A 19,778-nucleotide genomic window follows, 5' to 3' on the forward strand; every position below is an offset into this window, starting at 1 on the left:
TTTGGAGGAGGAAATCAAGGGGAAAAATATTCTGAATCCCAGAAGCCAGAACAGCAAGAGGGATCGCTGCGCAGCGAAAGTAGAGATCCCTCTTACTGTTCTGGCTTCTGGGATAGCTGCGCAGCCTGCATTTGCTCCATAAGACGCACACACATTTCCCCTTACTTTTTAGTAGGGAAAAAGTGAGTCTTATAGAGCAAAAAATACGGTACTTAATTCGTTCCGGAGGTCCATTCTTAACTTGAAACTGTTCTTAACCTGAAGCACCACTTTAGTTAATGGGGCCTCCTGCTGCTGCCGCGCTGCCGGAGAACGATTTCTGTTCTCATCCTGAAGCAAAGTTCTTACCCTGAAGCACTATTTGTGGGTTAGCGGAGTCTGTAACCTGAAGCGTATGTAACCTGAAGCGTATGTAATCTGAGGTACCACTGTATAGTAATGCACGATCTCTAGTGAGTATCCATCGCTTCACCCATTAAGGTACTAGAAACTTCCGTCCAGATGTTGACAAATGAAGCATCGACACTGAATCCTTCAGCTGGGGATGGCAAGGAGTGTTTTTGTTAAACCAGTTGTAGAAGAACACAGGCTTGGTTCTCACAACTCTATGATAAACTCCACAAAGCTTTTACAGCTGTCTTAGAAACCTCAACATGAGAACCAGCAGAGGTGTTGCCAGCTACAGAGCTCCTTTATAATCAGAAGAGAATAGAGAATTTGGGGAATGAGGTTATTTGATGTATAAAAGATGATTTAGCTTAAACTTCTTTTTCTTCCCTAATCACCAGTAGTAGTTGGAAGGAAAAATACTTAGTTCTGTGTTTCTAAAATGAAAGTAGGGATTCATTCTCTGTCTACTTTCAGTTGTAACAACTTTAACTGAGCAATGTTATTTTTTTAAATCTCCAAGCAGAATTTTGTCTGAATCAAGTTGCCATATGACTAATCATGTGAAAGAACTAGTAGCCATATCAGCTGAAGGACTGACGGACTGTTTTGCTCCCGGGATTATCTCCACCAGCAACTGTTCCACCTGGCTGTATCAGAGAGAAAGGTTGTTGCAGAAATTAATATTGCTCAGTTTGAAGCGACTGGAAGCATAAGAACTTACTCCTTTTGGAAATGAATAATTGCCCAGGCCCATAAAAGCATTATTCAAACTTTTACTGGCAGAACTCTTTGAAATAAAACATAAGCATCACAGACGCAACCAAAATATCCATACTATGTCTTGTGCTGCCCAGCAACGGCTCAGCATCATCTTAGAAACAAGATTCCAAAAATCTCAAATGTGTCACTACTAGCCCATTCCAGCCGCCATTGGCCTTAGGCTACGCAGCTCATTGTTGTCTCTCTAGCTTTCACAGAGGCTAACAGCTGCCACCCTTTCAAGATGGTGAATTCACAACTCAATACCTTCATCACCGGGGATGCGGGTGGTGCTGTGGTCTGAACCACTGAGGCTGGGGCTTGCAGATCGGAAGGTCGGCTGTTCGAATCCCCGCGACGGGGTGAGCTCCCGTTGCTCGGTCCCAGCTCCTGTCAACCTAGCAGTTCATTAGCATGTTGAAGTGCAAGAAGATAAATAGGTAGCACTCCGGCGGGAAGGTAAAGGGCGTTTCCGTGCGCTGCTCTGGTTCGCCAGAAGCGGCCTAGTCATGCTGGCCACATGACCCGGAAAAACTGTCTGCGGACAAACGCTGGCTCCCTCGATGTTAAATGTTCGCCACTGTGGCCATTCTGCAGGATGGCTCATATTGAAGTCTGGTGGTGGCCGACTATGACTGGTAGCCATCCTCGGATCTGTGTGATTGTGGGTGGTTGCGAAGTCTCGTTTCCAGGACTATTTGCTGAGTCCAGCGTGGCGGTGAGGTCGCGCTTACTGCGAGGCGGCAGGCGGCAGTGCTGCGGTGCAGTCTTGGGTCTCTGGCAGCTGGCGGGAGCTCATCTATCCCATCTTCGTCGCCAACGTTAAATGTTCGGAAAAAGTCAGAAGCCCAAGGCAGTATAAGTTCCTCAGCTAAGTTTATTCAACATTTGTCAGTGACAACAGCTCACTCATAGGAACACAAGAACCAAACTGACAGAACAACGCAATAATAATCCCAGGCATGAACTGACTGTTGACAGTTGACAGTTAAAAGGGCATCTGTTTACTTCCTTTAGAACGTTTGTCTACCAACGCTTCTATGATTGGTTAGAACGCGCCTTGTAACATAAAATGTGTTAAACCCAATACATAACACTCGACCTGTAAAGCGAGATGAACGCTGCAACCCCAGAGTCATTCGTGACTGGTCTTAACTGTCAGGGGTCCTTTACTGTTATCTTTTTACCTTCATCACATGATCAAAGGTTTACTCTCAGCACAGAGAAGAAAAACTAACCAACAGGTAATCTTTCTTTCTTTCTTTCTTTCTTTCTTTCTTTCTTTCTTTCTTTCTTTCTTTCTTTCCCGCCCATCTGGCTGGGTTTCCCCAGCCACTCTGGGCGGCTTCCAACAAAATATTAAAAATACAATAAAACATCAGACATTAAAAGTTCCCTAAACAGGGCTGCCTTCAGGTGTCTTCTAAAAGTCAGATAGTTGTTTATTTCCTTGACATGTGATGGGAGGATTATTTTCAAATTTTCTACCTTCCTTCAACTAGTTCAACTTTGGACACTCGCAAGTGCTATACAAGTTTTATTACTTTAGGGAAGAATGGCTATCAGACTACTTAAAGAAATATTTTCTTCTTTGGCGATCACTCGTAGCCGAGTAAGATTGTCTTCCATAAACACTAGTTACAGCTCAGAGAGCGCTCTTCGTGCTTTCAATATAGCCTCATGGAAAATCCCCATGTTAAAGCTTTTCACCAATACACATTTAGGCCTTCTCATTTCACTTCAATTAAACTATTATACTTAACAAAGGTGAGACAGTAGCCTATCTAGAACCTACTGCCACTGTCTCATGGCGGGTCAGCATACCTTATTTTGACTATTTCCCTTTTCCCTTCCTGTCATTTCTGCCCTTTTCATATTGCCCAATTAAATGGCTATGTAATTTTAGTCATTCTTTTAAACCGTGAAGTGCGCAGGGAATAAATAAGGGCTGGAACTACTGGATTCGCAAGAAGCCTCTGAATATGAATGCCTTGCACTTGGGAAGTTAATTAACAGAGTTGTGGGAAATTACTGCTAGAAACCCAGAAGGATGTAGATGCAGCTAGCTTTAATTTGTGTGATAATATTAAAACATAAGTTAGATCTAATGAAACTGTTGCAGTTGTGAAACATATCCATTGTTTGCCGTGGTATTATACAACTCACATTTCCTCAGTGCAAGGAGATAGACTAGATCAGGGGTCAGCAAACTTTTTCAGCAGGGGGCCGGTCCACTGTCCCTCAGACCTTGGGGGGGGGGGGGCAGACTATATTTTTTTTTGGGGGGGGATGAACGAAGTCCTATGCCCCACAAATAACCCAGAGATGCATTTTAAATAAAAGCACACATTCTACTCAGGTAAAAACACCAGGCAGGCCCCACAAATAACCCAGAGATGCATTTTAAATAAAAGCACACATTCTACTCATGTAAAAACACCAGGCAGGCCCCACAAATAACCCAGAGATGCATTTTAAATAAAAGGACACATTCTACTCATGTAAAAACACGCTGATTCCTGGACCGTCCACTGGCCACATTTAGAAGGCGATTGGGCCGGATCCAGCCCATGGACTAGAGCCTTCAAGCTGTTGTTATATTTTTAAAAAACTGCTCCTTTTCCCTTATGGGATATTCCACAGCCCATATGGAGCCCTTAAGTGGTAGGAGAAATAAATATTGGTAGGAGAAATAACAGAGGCCAGCCAAGATTAATTGAAAAGCAAAGCATCTAGTAGGCCTGATCTTTATTCAAGGAACTGTTGCAACAGGGTCCCCACTAACCACACGCAGGAGGGAGTGAACAATGGTGCTCACCCTGTAGCCCAAGACCACCACCCCCTTAAACATTATACATACATCACAGAAGGAGGTGGTCTACAACAAAAGGCAGTCTACAGCAGAAATCAGGATACCTGATAATGGTCACTGATTGCATTACCCAGGCAGCCTGGCTATTCTTTTGCGATAGTTAATATTTTAGTTCCTGAATCCAGGTCCCAGGCCCACCCTATTCATACACAAATACACCCTTAAGACAGGATTGGTATTGTTTAAGAAAGCCAAGGAGTGGGAGGAGGGGGAGTCAATTCTCTGTATGAGCAAAGTTGTATGTGATGCTATGATTTGATATGAATGTGACAAAGGGAAAATATGAAAATTTAATAAAAATTATATTTAAAAATTTAATTTAAAAAAGACAGGATTTGTAAGTGAAAAGACAATGGGAAGGCTTTCCTCATTTGCCTCCCTTACTGCAGAGGAATATTTGAGGTCATTGGGAGAGTCAAAATGGCTTCAGGATTGCTCCCCCATACTATTTCAGACACATGGTTCATATATTTAGACATGTGTGCATTTATGAATATTCTATATTTGATACCTTAAAATTCTTGTAACACTGTAAACCCCTGAATTTTTGACTCCCCTAACTTCAGTTCCCAGGGAAAGCACAGGCTGAGCTCTCCCCTTCTCATCTGCAACAATGTAGGAGAAATCAGCCTTGTGCACAGATACGAATATGCTTTGCCGATGCACAACACTGACTCCACATCACTGGCTAGAGGTAGAGAAGTATGCCAAGCCACGGGGTGCTGCAGTGCACATTATGGAGAGGGGAAACTCGATGCTGTGCTGCCCTCAGATCCGGCAAGGTATCAGACTGAAGCTCTCCAGGTATGTGAGAATCCTGGCTTACTTCCAGCTAGGCAGAGTTTGAATTGCAGCTGTAGATAAAGGTGCCTGGAACTGACTGTCTCAGAGGAGCTATCACTAGAGTGAGGTCTTTGGAAAGTGAGGGCTTTGGAATGCATTCCAGCAGAAAGCGATGTGAGACACACAACAACTCTTCAACATTTCTCCGATGGAAATAAGGACGTCCCATTCCATAATTTTTACTATTTATACCCCACACATCTGACTGGGTTGCCCCAGCCACTCTGGACAGCTTCCAACATAATAAATCGTGTCCTCCCTAAAAAAGGGCACTTGTTGCGGTGAGACCTGGAGACTGACACCCTGTGTTGTGGGTGGGTTTGATTGGTTAGCCACTACACTCGATTGGTAGGTTACTTGATGTTGGGTTCAGCCCAGCCCATGAGGAGATTTCACCCCTCCCATATCCAAGAATCTCCTGAGGAGTCTGCTGATTCTGCAGAGAGGAGGAGGTGTGTTCTGCTCTCTACTTATTCTGCTCCAGCACCACATCAAAGAGTCAGTCAGTCAGTCAGTCAGTCAGTGTGTCAGAGAGAGAGAGAGAGATTGTGTGTTTAGATAAGGTTGCTGCTAAGAGCAGCTGCAGACACTCAGTGCGGTTTAGCATTCTTTATGCTTAGGCTTATTTAGCTCTGTATATAGTTGTATAATAGTTGTAGATAGAATAAAGAAGATATTCTACAGAGCTGCTCTCCGAGTTGTTTATATATTCTGCTAGACTCTGCTGTGCGACGACTGTCCACTTGTGGAAGTGAATCCGGTGCTCACAACTCTGAGCTGTGAGTCCACAGCACTTTGACCTGTTCCTGTGCAGAAGGTGATCTCTGGAAGTGCTACCCAGCTCGCCTAGCCCAGTCGGGGCTGAAGTGGATGAGTCCAGTTAGTGGCACTGGCTCCAGGGCGATGCTGACAGCCCAACACTATAAATCAGGGGAATCTGTAGCTGCCAGATATTGTTTGACATCTGTTCCCACCAGCCTGATCCATGATGACCAATGGTCAGGGCTGATGTCATCAAAAAACACCTGGAGGGTCTCAGGTTCTCCAACCCTGGCCGAAACATAGCTGAAGAGCCAGCCTCATACCTTGAGAGCCAGTGTGGTGTAGTGGTTAAGAGCGGTAGGCTTGCAATCTGGGGAACCGGGTTCGCGTCTCCGCTCCTCCACATGCAGCTGCTGGGTGACCTTGGGCCAGTCACACTTCTCTGAAGTCTCTCAGCCCCACTCACCTCACAGAGTGTTTGTTGTGGGGGAGGAAGGGAAAGGAGAATGTGAGCCACTTTGAGACTCCTTAGGGTAGTGATAAAGCGGGATATCAAATCCAAACTCTTCTTCTTCTCTGATGTGCAGGAAAAAGGATTTGCAATGGCAAACATCTCTCCTTGCTAAGTTGTATTTTTATGTGTGTACAGGCACTGCCCATTTGAAGGCAAATAGTGCCTGGAAATATAGCAGATAGAAGCTGGATGAGAAACATCAAATGAAGCTTATTGATTTTTATTTTTTTACTGTGCCTTGACGGTGTGCATCCGAGAGGAAGGAAGCTTCATTTAAACACTTTGGCACTCCAGTAATTAAAGGAATCTTGAGACACTTGACGGAGCAAGCTGTAGATTATTCTTTTTGTGTGTTTTCGGGAGACGGTGAGTAGCTTTCCTCAAACTTGGCTGATTTAGTGTAATGAAAGAGAAAAACATAAAAATGAAAATGAAACAAAGGGCACCACTCTTGTACAATGCAGCCGATTCCGATGAATGCAAATATTGCTCTGCATATATTTTCCCCCCCCCCAATCCTTGAGAAAAGGGTAGATCAATTTTTCTCTCTCCTCTGATACAAAGGATAGTTCTCTCAGGGTGCTTCTTGGAGCCCAGACATTTAGATTCTGGTATCTATCATGCCTATTCCTCCTCTCTCTCTTTTTCCAGAAAGGAAAATAAATCCACTGAGCAGGATATAAGGGAGAAACTGACTTTGTTTATCTAACGTGCAATGGGTATTTAGAAGTGCTATTGCGTTGAAATGATTCCCCCCCCCTTCCCTTTTTTTGACTTTCTCTATTCCTATAGTGTTAAAAACGGCCGCTCCATTGTCTCATTGCTTCTGTCAGGTCTTGCTGGTGTGATAGGGCAGGCATCAACGCAATGCCTCAGAATTTGGGGGCTTTTCTCAGTAGATGGCGTTCTTCCCTCAAAGTCTGCATTCCAGTCAATTACCCAGCATGGGGCTTGGGGAGATGGATCTGCAGGAGATGCTGGCTCCCTGAGGAAAAGTATAAACAAGGTTTTTGAATGCTCGTAGCTCTTTTTTGTTTTTTTAAAGCCACAGTGCCTTCTCTCTCACTCATGGGTTTATGGCCCACTTTATGATTCTTTTAATGCATGGGTAGGCAAACTAAGGCCCGGGGGCCAGATCAGGACCAATTGCCTTCTAAATCCGGTCCGCAGACAGTCCGAGAATCAGCGTGTTTTTACATGAGTAGAATGTGTCCCTAAATAAAAATGCATCTCTGGGTTATTTGTGGGGCCTGCCTGGTGTTTTTTACATGAGTAGAATGTGTGCTTTTATTTAAAATGCATCTCTGGGTTATTTGTGGGGCATAGGAATTCATTCATTTTTTCCTTCAAAATATAGTCTTGTCCCCCCACAAGGTCTGAGGGACAGTGGATTGGCCCCCTGCTGAAAAAGTTTGTTGACCCCTGTTTTAATGCTTCCTTTATTCCCATAGTTCTTTTAAGGGTGCTGTACATTGTAGCTATGTGAGGGGTATACTAACAGTTCCCAGGATCCTGTGTGTGTGTGTGTGTGTGTGTGTGTGTGTGTCTAGTGTGCACACAGCCTTCCTTTTGGCAAACAGCATTTGGATATAATTTTGCTTTTGGGTTTACACTTGGTGAGTGGTAAAGTCATATTCAAAGTAGAACCGTTGAAATTAATGGATTTAAATTAGCCACTACAGTGGTACCTTGGGTTACAGATGCTTCAGGTTACAGACTCCGCTAACCCAGAAATATTACCTTGGGTTAAGAACTTTGCTTCAGGATGAGAACAGAAATTGTGCAGCGGCGGCGTGGTGGCAGCAGGAGGCCCCATTAGCTAAAGTGGTGCTTCAGGTTAAGAACAGTTTCAGGTTAAGTGCGGACCTCTGGAACGAATTAAGTTCTTAACCCGAGGTACCACTGTACTAACTTGAGTTCATTGATTTCAAAGGCTGTATGCCTTAATCAGATAGCACCCTTAATTTGCAAAATCCATTCGTGGTATAATATTTACCCTTTCAACACCCCCTGCAAGGCTGACCAGAGATATAGTTATCTTAAACATGCTAAATTATGTATCGACTTCCTCCCCACAAGAATTCAGGTAACTGTAGTTTGGTGAGCCGTACTACTTGGAGAACTACCCTTCCCAATGTTCTCTGGGAAATATAATAATAATTTATTATTTCTACTCCACCCATCTGGTCCCAACAGAATATTAAAAACACAATAAAACATCAAACATTAAAAACTTCCCTAAACATGGTTGCCTTCAGATGTCTTCTAAAAGTCAGATAGTTATTTATCTCCTTGACATCTGATTGGAGGGCATTCCACAGGGTGGGCGCCACCACCAAGAAGGCCCTCTGCCTGGTTTCCTGTAACTTCACTTCTCACATTGAGGGAACCGCCAGAAGACCCTCGGAGCTGGACCTCAGTGTCTGGGCTGAACGATGGGGGTGGAGACGCTCCTTCAGATATACTGAGCCAAGGCCATTTAGGACTTTCAAGGTCAGCACCAACACTTTGAATTGCACTCGGAAACGTATGTAAGTTACTATTAAAGGCAGTACCTTTTTTGGTTAAAAAACCCCCCCTGAGTAGCTTCTGATACTCATGTCTTCACAAAAGTGCTGTGGGTGCCAGCACAAAATGGCTGCCATGTACAGCAAAAAGAGTGACAATACTGGTGAATATCATCATACAAAAAAGCACTGATTAAAGCAATTTAAGTCTGTAATATGGATATACACAGTGATGTGTTTAAGGGTTCATGACAAAGGACAAAAATGGACTGAGATCATCTAGAGCAGAGCTTTCCAAACTTTTCAAGATGGTGACATACTTTTGGACATACATCATTTCGCGACACAGTAGTTCAATTTTGCATCATTTTGTGACACGGCAATTCAGCTTTACTAGCAGATCAGAGGTTAACCTAACCCTGTCCAGCGACACACCTACACACCGCAGCTGACACACTAACATGTTGTGACACACAGTTTGGAAAGCTCTGATCTAGTACACACAATATTGGCATACCCAATATTGTGTGTACTAGATCATGCTGGTCCAATTTTTGCACTCAAATCCTTCTCTGGTGGCTGTGTGGAGTTTTATGTGGGTATAGAAGAAGATGCAGAAAAACAGAGCATTGTAAATGTAGATGGAGCATTTCCTTCTCCTATAACTTACCTTTGCTTCTGTGCAGAGCTACACTTAAACAAAGGTTATTTCTAGATTTTAAAAATTATTATTATGCCAATTTATAGACCACTTCACAGCAGAAAGCCACTGAATCAGTGTGCATGATAAAAGCAGAATAAAACACAGATGCGAGTTCTAAAAACAATAAAACCATTCATACAAACTCTAAAAAGAACAAAACAATTCCATCAGATATAAAATTGATCTTCCACAAATGACTGGGTTATGTCTTCAGGAAGCTTCTAAACTTCATACTAGACGCATGTCTGATTTGGACTAGCAATTGATTCTAGAGAGCTGGAGCAACAACACTAATTTTTTAATATATATTTATATAATTCATTTTTATATCAAAATAGTTATATTTATAGCCCCCCCCCCCCAAGTTCATTTGTCTCTTTTTAAGGCACGGTGTGTACAAAAACAAGCTGTAGCCTTATTTGGTTGAACTGAATTTTCTCCACTTCTCCCTTTTGGTTACAAAATATTTGTTGTAACTGAGTAAGACTATACATTGTGTGACTATACCTCCTTAAAAAAAAAAGTCCCATTGTTTCTTTTAGTAGTTACTGTTCAATACCATTTATTCTGTAGCTATTTCTCTTTTGCCTCCTTTTGGGATTAGTTGCAAGTTATTTTACCTAATACAGTGGTACCTAGGGTTACAGACGCTTCAGGTTACATACGCTTCATGTTACAGACTCCGCTAACCCAGAAATAGTACCTCGGGTTAAGAACTTTGCTTCAGGATGAGAACAGAAATCGTGCTCCGGCGGCGCGGTGGCAGCAGGAGGCCCCATTGGCTAAAGTGGTGCTTCAGGTTAAGAACAGTTTCAGGTTAAGTACGGACCTCCGGAACGAATTAAGTACTTAACCCGAGGTACCACTGTATCCCAACATGGAAACCAGAGATGGAGGCTATGCGCTTCTTATTACAGGGGAGAGACCAGGAGCTCACCAAAACAGTAGCTAAGTTCCTTTATTTGATCTTTTGCCGCCAGAGTACGCTACAGGATCCTGCCCTTGCTGGAGTCCCACAGAGATGAAATAGATTGCTCATCGATTCTTCCCTTTGGCAAATGACTGTACTGTTGAAATGGCAATGAGATCTCACTGGTCTATTTATTCTGAATGTTTGTTTTGTTTTTGTTGTTTAGTCGTTTAGCCGTGTCCGGCTCCTCGTGACCCCATGGACCAGATAACGTCAGGCACCCCTGTCCTCCACTGCCTCCCGCAGTTTGGTCAAACTCATGCTGGTAACCTCGAAAACACTATCCAACCATCTCGTCCTCTGTCGCCCCCTTCTCCTTGTGCCCTCCATCTTTCCAAACATCAGGGTCTTCTCCAGGGAGTCTTCTCTTCTCATGAGGTGGCCAAAGTACTGGGGCCTCAGCTTCAGGATCTGTCCTTCCAGTGAGCACTCAGGGCTGATTTCCTTCAGAATGGAGAGGTTTGATCTTCTTGCAGTCCATGGGACTCTCAAGAGTCTCCTCCAGCACCATAATTCAAAAGCATCAATTCTTCGGCGATCAGCCTTCTTTATGGTCCAGCTCTCACTTCCATACATCACTACTGGGAAAACCATCGCTTTAACTATACGGACCTTTGTTGGCAAGGTGATGTCTCTACTTCTCAAGATGCTGTCTAGGCCTGTCATTGCGAAGAATGTTTGTATGTGATGCCAATAAAGGTTTGATGATGATGATGATGAATAGCTGAGATTCCTTGCCCATTACTTATTTTTCATTGAATGTGCTGCTGCATATACATACTCACAAGAAACACACCAGCAACCTGTTCTGTGTCATGGTTTTTTGGCTAAGACTCTCTTTCAGACTTCCTGAATGTCAGCAGTCCAGTCTTTCTCAATTAGCTGCTCTTTGAGCATTGTCACACACTGCCCCCTCCCAAATATGCAATTTTACTGATCCAGCAGTTCCCACTTCCTTGCATTCATCCCAGTGACACAACGCCTGCCAGAGGTCTGCATTCTTGCCAAAGCCAAACTTCAAAGCTCTTCAGGAAGTCTAATGTTTCAAATAAATACTGTGGATACAGAGCTGGAGTTGGATCATAGAGTTGGATCAGAACTGAACAGGCACCTCTGTAAAAAGGGCTGTCCGACCCACACTGCCCTCCTTCCTTTGACCAAGAAATGCTCAGAGTGCAAACAAGTAGAAATGATTTATGCATGTGACACAAGTCCACCTCGCAAAGTCAAAGAGCATCGTGCCCAAGGCCAGCCAAGTCATTATGGCACCTGGGGCAGAAAACCCTCAAAGCAGGTTTCTTTTGTAGCCCCTCTTTACCATAAAAACGCAATAAAAATAAATTAAATGACTAACAATTTGCTCCCCTTTCATGACATCTAAAATCAATTGCCTGGGGCACCTGCCTAATGGGAGAACTGGCCCTGCAACATTTTATTGCTGCTACATTTACTTTATTGCTACTGCATCTACTGCTTTTATATATGACCTTTCTTTCTTTCTTTCTTTTTTGCTGAGGAGCTCTAGCTTGGAGTCTAGTAAGAGCCTCTGTGTGAAAAGGAGAATGAAAAGAAGTGATTCCAAGTTCCCCAAAGTTTCACGCTACCCCAAAATGACACAAAATGACATTTTTATTTCATTCATCATAACAGATACGTGTAAGATGCAATTATATTCATCATAAGAAAAGCACGAGATAGCAATCAGAAATAAAGGAAAACAAACATTAAAGTGCAGATGCAAAGCAGCAGCAGAGAGTCCAATTTATTTTTTTATAATAAATTTTATTAGTGCTTATAAAGAGAAATAATAATAATAATAATAATAATAATAATAATAATAATAATAATTTATACCCCGCCCACTCTGGGCAGTTCCCAACAGAATATTAAAAACAAAATGAAACATCAAACATTAAAAACTTTCCTAAACAGGGCTGCCTCCAGATGTCTTCTAAAAGTCAGATATTTGTTTATTTCCTTGACATCTGATGGGAGGGTGTTCCATAGGGTGGGCGTCACTACCGAGAAGGCCCTATACCTGGTTAATATCAAATAGTAATCCTGACCCCATGTTAATCACATTGGTCAGGATTTGTTGGACGCAGCTAACAATTTGGCAGGACTTAGATGTGCATGTGTGAAGGCCATTGATCCATTGTTACTCTAACTATTCCAATTTAGATCCTTTAATTGGGGAGGCCCAAATTGAACCTAGAACCTTTTGCATGTGTTGTGTGAGAGTTATTATGGAGCTATCCCTCCTTAATGAGGGAGGGTGTTCTGCAATGACTGACAAGTGAATACATTTCCCAGAAGACGGGTTCCTTCACACATACACGCCATCCCTAGACTTACAGCTTACCTGAGCAAATACCCAAATATACTTGATTTTCCTTTGCAGCCAAGAGATATTTCTTTGCCACACTGCAATCATAAATCTGACTTCCCAGCGATCTCCCTTGTGTGCATGGCCCCTGATTTATGTTGTGAGTCTTCCAAATTGTTTCTTCTATGAAGGGAGATGGGCGAATTCCAGAGACAGAATAATATGGCTGATGAGATTCTTTGAAGTGGAAGTGCTATTCGGGTGCTTGAAAAGACATCGCTTCGGTTGAGAAACTGTATATTTTACTGTGCTTAGCAACTGTGGGCATGATAACCCCTTCAGCGTTAGGCAGGGAAATGTATGGAGCAAAGTTAATTTAGGCCTCATACAATTTGTGTGTGTGTGTGTGTGTGTGTGTTATTTGAATGCCATTTGCTGAGAGTTCATCAAAAGGTTCAGGGATTATTACAAGAGAAATATGTTAAACGGAGAGAGAAGAGGAAACTTCGGTAATCCATATTGCAAGGTGTTTTTCTCTAAAGCTGTCAGCATATCTGAGAAAGCAGAGATACAAGGAGGCATGGTTCTGAATTAAACACCAGGGTTTTGTTTATGCACACAGTTTGAATGGGCAAATCCAGTCAACATGGGTGAGCAACGTGTGGTCTGCCATTGGCCCTTGGCTTCTAGTTCTCAACACCATCAGCTGCCATGGTCAATGGTCAAGGCTGATAAGAACCAAAATAAGTCCAGAAATGTCTGGAGAGCCACAGGTTGCTGAAAAGACTCGTTAGTGTGGTGGTGTGACTCAGCAGAATCCTTAATTTTCGGGTGAATTTGGACCAGTCCAAATCCTACTTGGATTTGGTCCAGATAGGATCATGGCGGCTTTCAATTAGTTCACCTCAACCTGCTTCCCACCATCGAGCCTTGGTTTGCATACACATTGCCCTCCCTTCACCTGGTAAGAAGACTCAGAGACCGTATTGAAATGAAGGTTTCATTTATTACAGATATAACAAGTTGAAGGAACTGCAAGCTGAATTTAACCTAATTGACCAAAATCAATAAGTACGGGCTGGTGAGGAATCAAATAATTATGTTAGGGAAGCATTGTTCCAGCCTGCTCTAGGCATGTCTTCCAGCCTCACCACTGAAGGCTGAGGAGCAATCAACTACCTTCTTGCCAGTAGGACCTTGGTTATAAATCCTAGACATTCATCTAGGCCCTGCTCTTGAGTGTTTGCCTAATGTGTGTGTGGCGACCACACAGGGCCCCTGGACATTTGACGGTCTATTGACCTTGCGCCACCACTGTGATTGCTTTCTTCGCTGCCACCAACCCGTTTCTCCTCACAGGTACACACAGAGTCCAGTCAGTTGTTAACGTTAACAAATAATCAAGTTTATTTTTAGGCATGAACAAGCTTATGGTTTCAGTTAATTTTTCTTGGCAGTTTCTTAATCTTAGTTCCTTAACTGTCCTATGCGTTCCTAACAACTTGAAACCGATTATTCCAACTATCTATCTGACTCCACCTAACAATTCCTCTCACTCTTTCACCACACAACTCGACCAACCCACAGACTATTCCTCCCTCTTCCTTCTCCGGCTCCCAACTCTCAACTGACTTCCACACCACTCCAACTCTCACTCTAACTCCTCCCCTCTGTTTCCACTGGCCAATCACTTCCCACTCATTTAACCCTTTCCTTATGACCCACCTAGGAGGCAAACACCACAGTGTGCATGACAAATCTCAAGGAGAGTTTCCATGTCTTCTCAGGCCCTGGCAAAGTTCTGAAGGGTGTCCTCTATCCAGCAATGCCTCAGTTTCCCAACTATATTCTCACCCACTCCTCCACCTGCTATATTTCATGCCACGAGGGGCACCAATTATGCCACTCTAGGAACACCAACTGAACTAATCCCAACAGTGTGCAGGAGGCAAAGAATAGCGGCTTCCAAGGGCCAACCAGGAACCACCCTTCAAAAAATATTGTCCAGTCCCTTCAATAGATGAAGGGAAGGAGGGACATAAGGAAGGCGGGAGAATGCTTGCAAGCTGGCAAAGAGTAGGAGTCTTCTTCTTTGGCAGTCACTTGTAGCCGAGTAAGACTGTCTTCCATAAACACAGTTTTAACAATGAGTCCATAAGTGACTGTGGAGGCCAATTCTGGATCCACACGTGCTTCCACAGTGGGGACATTGGTTTCCGGGCGCTAGTTGATCATGGTGTGGATTTGCCAAGGGTGCCTTCCTCTTAGCATATTTCTCCCTTGCATCCTGAGTTCGAGTGCCTTCGAAGCCTATGACACCTTTGGTAAAGGCTGTTCTCCAATTGGAGAGCTTGCAGGCCACTGTTTCCCAGTTGTAGGTGTTTATACTACATTTTCTTAGATTTGCCTTGAGAGAGTCTTTAAACCTCTTTTGTTCACCACCAGCATTACGCTTTCCATTTTTAAGTTTGGAATAGAGTAGTTGCTTTGGAAGACAATAATTAGGCATCCGAACAACACGACCAGTCCAACGACGTTAATGTTGAAGAATCATTGCTTCAACACTAGTGATATTTGCTTCTTCCAGTACACTGATATTAGTTTGCCTGTCTTCCCAAGTGATGTGTAAACTTTTTCGGAGACACCGTTGATGGAATCTTTCAAGGAGTTGGAGATGGCGTTTATAAGTAAAGCCCAGCTTGCCTTGCTCCTTATTGGCCCAAATGGCCTCACCTGTTCCCCACACCCCATCCTTTTAGGAGCAACAAGTTCCTGCGTCTTTTTTCTTGAAGGTGGGATGGAGGAAACCACACACTTGCTTTAATGGCAAGAACAAAACTATGAGCTAATTTTCACCATGTTTTCTATTCTACTCCCACCTCAATGATCACCAACCCATTGTTGTCCCCATTCCTCATAATCTTTTCAGCAACCGCAGGGCCTACTTGCATCAAATTTCCTTTTGTTGGCAGGCATTATTTGACACTAATGGTAAACTGGTGCCGTTTGATATGTAGAGCTGTTGGTTTCTGTTTTTATAGCTCTTAAACTTTGATTTAGGTGCCCATTTGTTGTAAATAAGCAGTGTGTCATTTAAACACCAATGACTTGAACAAATGATCCAAATTAATTGCAGTTTATGGATGGAAATAGTTATGTAGGCAAGAAGTAGATAATCAAGACTTGTAAGCCAGTGTGCAGGGTGAATTTAAGAATATTGAAGGCCAGATTGATCCCTCTAGAACCTTGTGAGAGTTATTTAGGACTACCACAATGGGAACCAGAGGACATTGCTTTAGCCACAGTGGAAAGAAAGAACAGAATTATTCCAGACTCCTCATCCATGTTGTTTTCCACTAGAATCTTCTGGAGTGGAATTTGTTCACTCGGAGAGTTTTGCACCTCTCCATGCAAAAAGCAGTAGTTAACTTCAGAACTGCCTGTGTTGCAAATGTGTTGGGAAGCAAACTACTGTTGTCTGAGGGTTAGGAACTGACGTATTCTATGAGTTTATGCATGGAGGGCAGCAATTCTGAGGAACACAGGGAGATAATGGAATGCTAGGGCAGCAGCTATTTTGAGACCAGCAGCTGTAAGTTCAAAGCTTGTTCGCCGCTTCAGCCTCCTGTTGCATCATTCTATGAAGTTTGCAGCGGTGAATTTTGCAGGTAAGCTGACACCCACCCACCGTATAGCAGGCAACTTCTGTTTCAGGAACTTCTGTGCTGAACTTTCGCTGTAGTGCAGCAATCAGTTCATCGCAGCTATTTTCCTTCTAATTCAAATCCTTCTCTTATGGCCAAACCAAGTTGTATCCCTCTTCTTGCCAGTGGAGCCACCCTCTCCCTCGGCCCTCTTTAGAGCTGCAACGGCTATTCAAATAGTCTGGGCTTGCTTGCCTCACACCTGAATGCTTGATCTCTGCTAATTTCTAGTGCAGTGAGGGAAGAACTCTGATATAAAAACTAAGGCTGGACGCACATGGCAATTTCGGAGGAGATAGGTAAAGTAAAACAAAGGGAGAAGAAGGCTAGTTTCCCACGAAAAATCAGTGCCTGCATAATATGCCTCATATTTCAGGTTCTACAACCTGAGATTTTTTTAAAAAAGGAAAGCTGGGGATCTGGGGATTATGAATCATCAAGGGGGCAGGGGCTCCTTTGGCTTGGGGATGGATATGTGGACAGGATAGGTCCACGTATGGAAACATTGTGGAGAAGATGGAATTCAGTCTGTAGGATTCTCCTGCCACATTTCACACAATACCAAAGGGTTCTAGGTGCTACACAATGTCCACATTCAGATGTTCTTCTGAATGTGGCAAAATACAGTTTCTGCAACCCATGGCTTGCCCCAGCACTGTGCCAAAATCTGCCATTTTCTTCGTCTTGGAAAAAAAGAGTATTTTTCTGCCTTAGTCTTGGGGCATTTTGGCATTTCTTTAGAATTTGGCGGGTGTGGGATACTGAACCTGCCTGATGATAGTGAGGTAGCCAAGTGTGGTGTGTGAGTTTTTCTTCTCAATAGACATTTATCCAGCATTCGTTAGCCTCCCTGGCTGCCTGCAGTTCCCAACTGGAAAAGGCCCCATGGAAAATTGTCCTCATGATGTCTTCCCCTGGTCTTTAATTGAGGTGTGGTAAGCTGGAGCTTCAGAATACAGGCTACTGGAGAGATGATTTGTTGAATGGAAGAAAAAGGCTCACCAATGCCCCCTGTCTCCTCAAAAATAAGATAAGCACGATATAAACGCTATATCTCCCTCATGAGCCTTTCACAAAAATTTTTCCTCCCATTCTATAATGTTTGCACGAACTTTCTTTTCTCATTAAATGATGGAGAAGGAAGGATTCAAAACTGGCGAGACCAGAAATTCCACGGAAGTCTGGAGTAAATTTACGGACTATTTGAAAAGTAAAGAAACAGACTGCGTTTGTAGGGTTGCAAGAAGTTTTGTGAGGAGTATTATTAGAAGTATTGTAAAAATGGACAAGGGGGAGGATGATTTGTTAAGAGATGTAAAGGCAATATAAAGTTAAGAAATGCATAAGAAGTGGTTGAAATGGTGGATCATCAGAGGTGCTGATGGAAGTCTAAAAAGATTGTATAAGTGATAAGTTTTGTGGTACATTTTATAATTTATATGTTAAAATTAATAAAAAATATTATAAAAAATAAATAAATGATGGAGAATGGTTGAAAAAATTCAGGGGAGATGTTCAGCAAAACACTAGTTCCCAAGCCATGCTTTCATTCTGGTTTGGGAATCTGGTTTGAGAGCAGACTATTGCTTCCACAAATTGTCATTTGTTGCATTCAGACAAAATGGCAAAGCATGATTTCCTGCAGACTAGAAGCGGAAGACTTTTCCTTTCTTCTTCTAGCTAGGGAACATAAGAGCCCCAGGCTCTTTCTCATAATGACAAATCCTGCTTTGTTGTTGTGTCTGAACAGAGTCACTGACCGTTCTAGGAAAACTGAATGATGTACATATCCATGAATAAAACCAGAGTTCTCTCCAACAATTTTGACAAGCATAATGATACATATTTTAGCTTCTGAGGTTATGAATATTGCTGCCAAAAACTGGGGGTTGCATCTCTAGTGGGATGGAATCCATTCACATGCGACAGTTTACCTCAGGGAATGCATCCCCAGGGATGGTGAGTGTATTGTATAGAGCCTCTTTGTATTAAGTGAATCAGCCCGAATATATTTTATCTACAGCCGGGAGGCCCCAGAAATGACATATTTCAGTTCATAGGTGGATTTGAAGCCCTGTTTTCTGGCAGTAAAGTAAAATGGCTGTTCTAGGCAGACTTCCAGTCGGTGGGAAGGGGCAAAGATGTATTTAATAAAATGTAATTTAACCCATTGTTTATGCTATTTAATGAATACAAAATTGAAGTATGTAAACTTTGGGAATGCTCAGACCGTATAGGAAAGCCTTATGTTCGAGAGCTAGCTACATAAATATATTTGAGGTGTGAGTATTGACAGATGGCAGTTACGGAAAAATAATATTGAAACTGTTTTCTGATCCTGAGGTGTTTGGTTGTTTTTTGTTTTGAACTCCAGGCTTTAACAGATTACTGTTAATGTAAACGAAGATGGCTTTTGCGGGGGGGGGGGGGGGGCTGATTTTCTTTCAGTAGTTGTTATGGATAGCTGCAGGGATATTTCCCAGCCAGAACTCACCTGAATTCAGTTCTGGCATCTCTCAGGTGGGCACCATTGCCCTTATAAGAGATGAAGGGAGGTGTTCGTGGTGAGTTCTGGCACCTCTTTTTCTAGAAAAGGTTTCCTCACCAGGAGGGCTAAGGTAAAGGACCCCTGGACGGTTAAGTCCAGTCAAAGGCGACTATGGAGTTGTGGCACTCATCTCGCTTTTCAGGCTGAGGGAGCCGGCGTTTGTCCACAGACAGCTTTCCGGGTCAGCAGGACTAAACCGCTTCAGGTGCAACGCCATTCACCTTCCCGCCACAGCGGTACCACAGCGGTACCTATTGATCTACTTGATTCCCGCCACAGCAGTACCTAATGATCTACTTGCACTGGCATGCTTTTGAACTGCTAGGTTGGCAGGAGCTGGGACAGAACAACAGGAGCTCACCCTGTCATGGGGATTCGAACCGCCGACCTTCTGATCAGCAAGCCCAAGAGGTTCTGTGGTTTAGACCGCAGCATCACCCGCATCCCAAACGGTGTTTCTGTGCGCACTGGCTTCCGTCATGGTGTCCCATTGCATCAGAAGCGGTTTAGTCATGCTGGCCACATGATGCGGAAAGCTGTATGTGGACAACCTCTGGCTCTCTCGGCCTGATAGCGAGATGTGTGCTGCAACTCCCCCCCCCCCCAGTCACTTTTGACTGAACTTAACCATCCACGGGTCCTTTACCTTTTACATCCAGACATTACTGCAATTTCAAAGGTGGATGTGATGTTCATGGGGAATTTCTGGAAGGCGGCGGTTTGTACTGGATCTTCGGAGTGCCCTGGTTTTTACTTTTTGAAATATGGCAACCCTACCACCAGTGCTGAAGTGAAGCAGATCGTAGTTGCACAGGATATTATGTTTCCAGCGGGCTAGTGGGCTTACCACCAGTCTAATGTATTTATATCTGGTTTCTAC

At 43.3% G+C, this 19,778-nt stretch overlaps 1 long non-coding RNA gene across 1 annotated transcript; it reads left to right on the forward strand.

Annotated features, from left to right (window-relative positions):
• Nucleotides 1-2,229: 2,229 nt before the first annotated feature.
• On the forward strand, nucleotides 2,230-10,429 carry LOC310658345. Its single transcript, XR_014502256.1, has 3 exons — nucleotides 2,230-2,393; nucleotides 4,588-4,978; nucleotides 10,331-10,429. It is a non-coding gene; the product is annotated as an uncharacterized lncRNA (long non-coding RNA).
• Nucleotides 10,430-19,778: the final 9,349 nt, after the last annotated feature.

The sequence above is a fragment of the Podarcis tiliguerta genome (genome assembly GCF_965153285.1).
Source record: "Podarcis tiliguerta genome assembly, chromosome: 10".
NCBI lineage: Eukaryota > Metazoa > Chordata > Lepidosauria > Squamata > Lacertidae > Podarcis > Podarcis tiliguerta.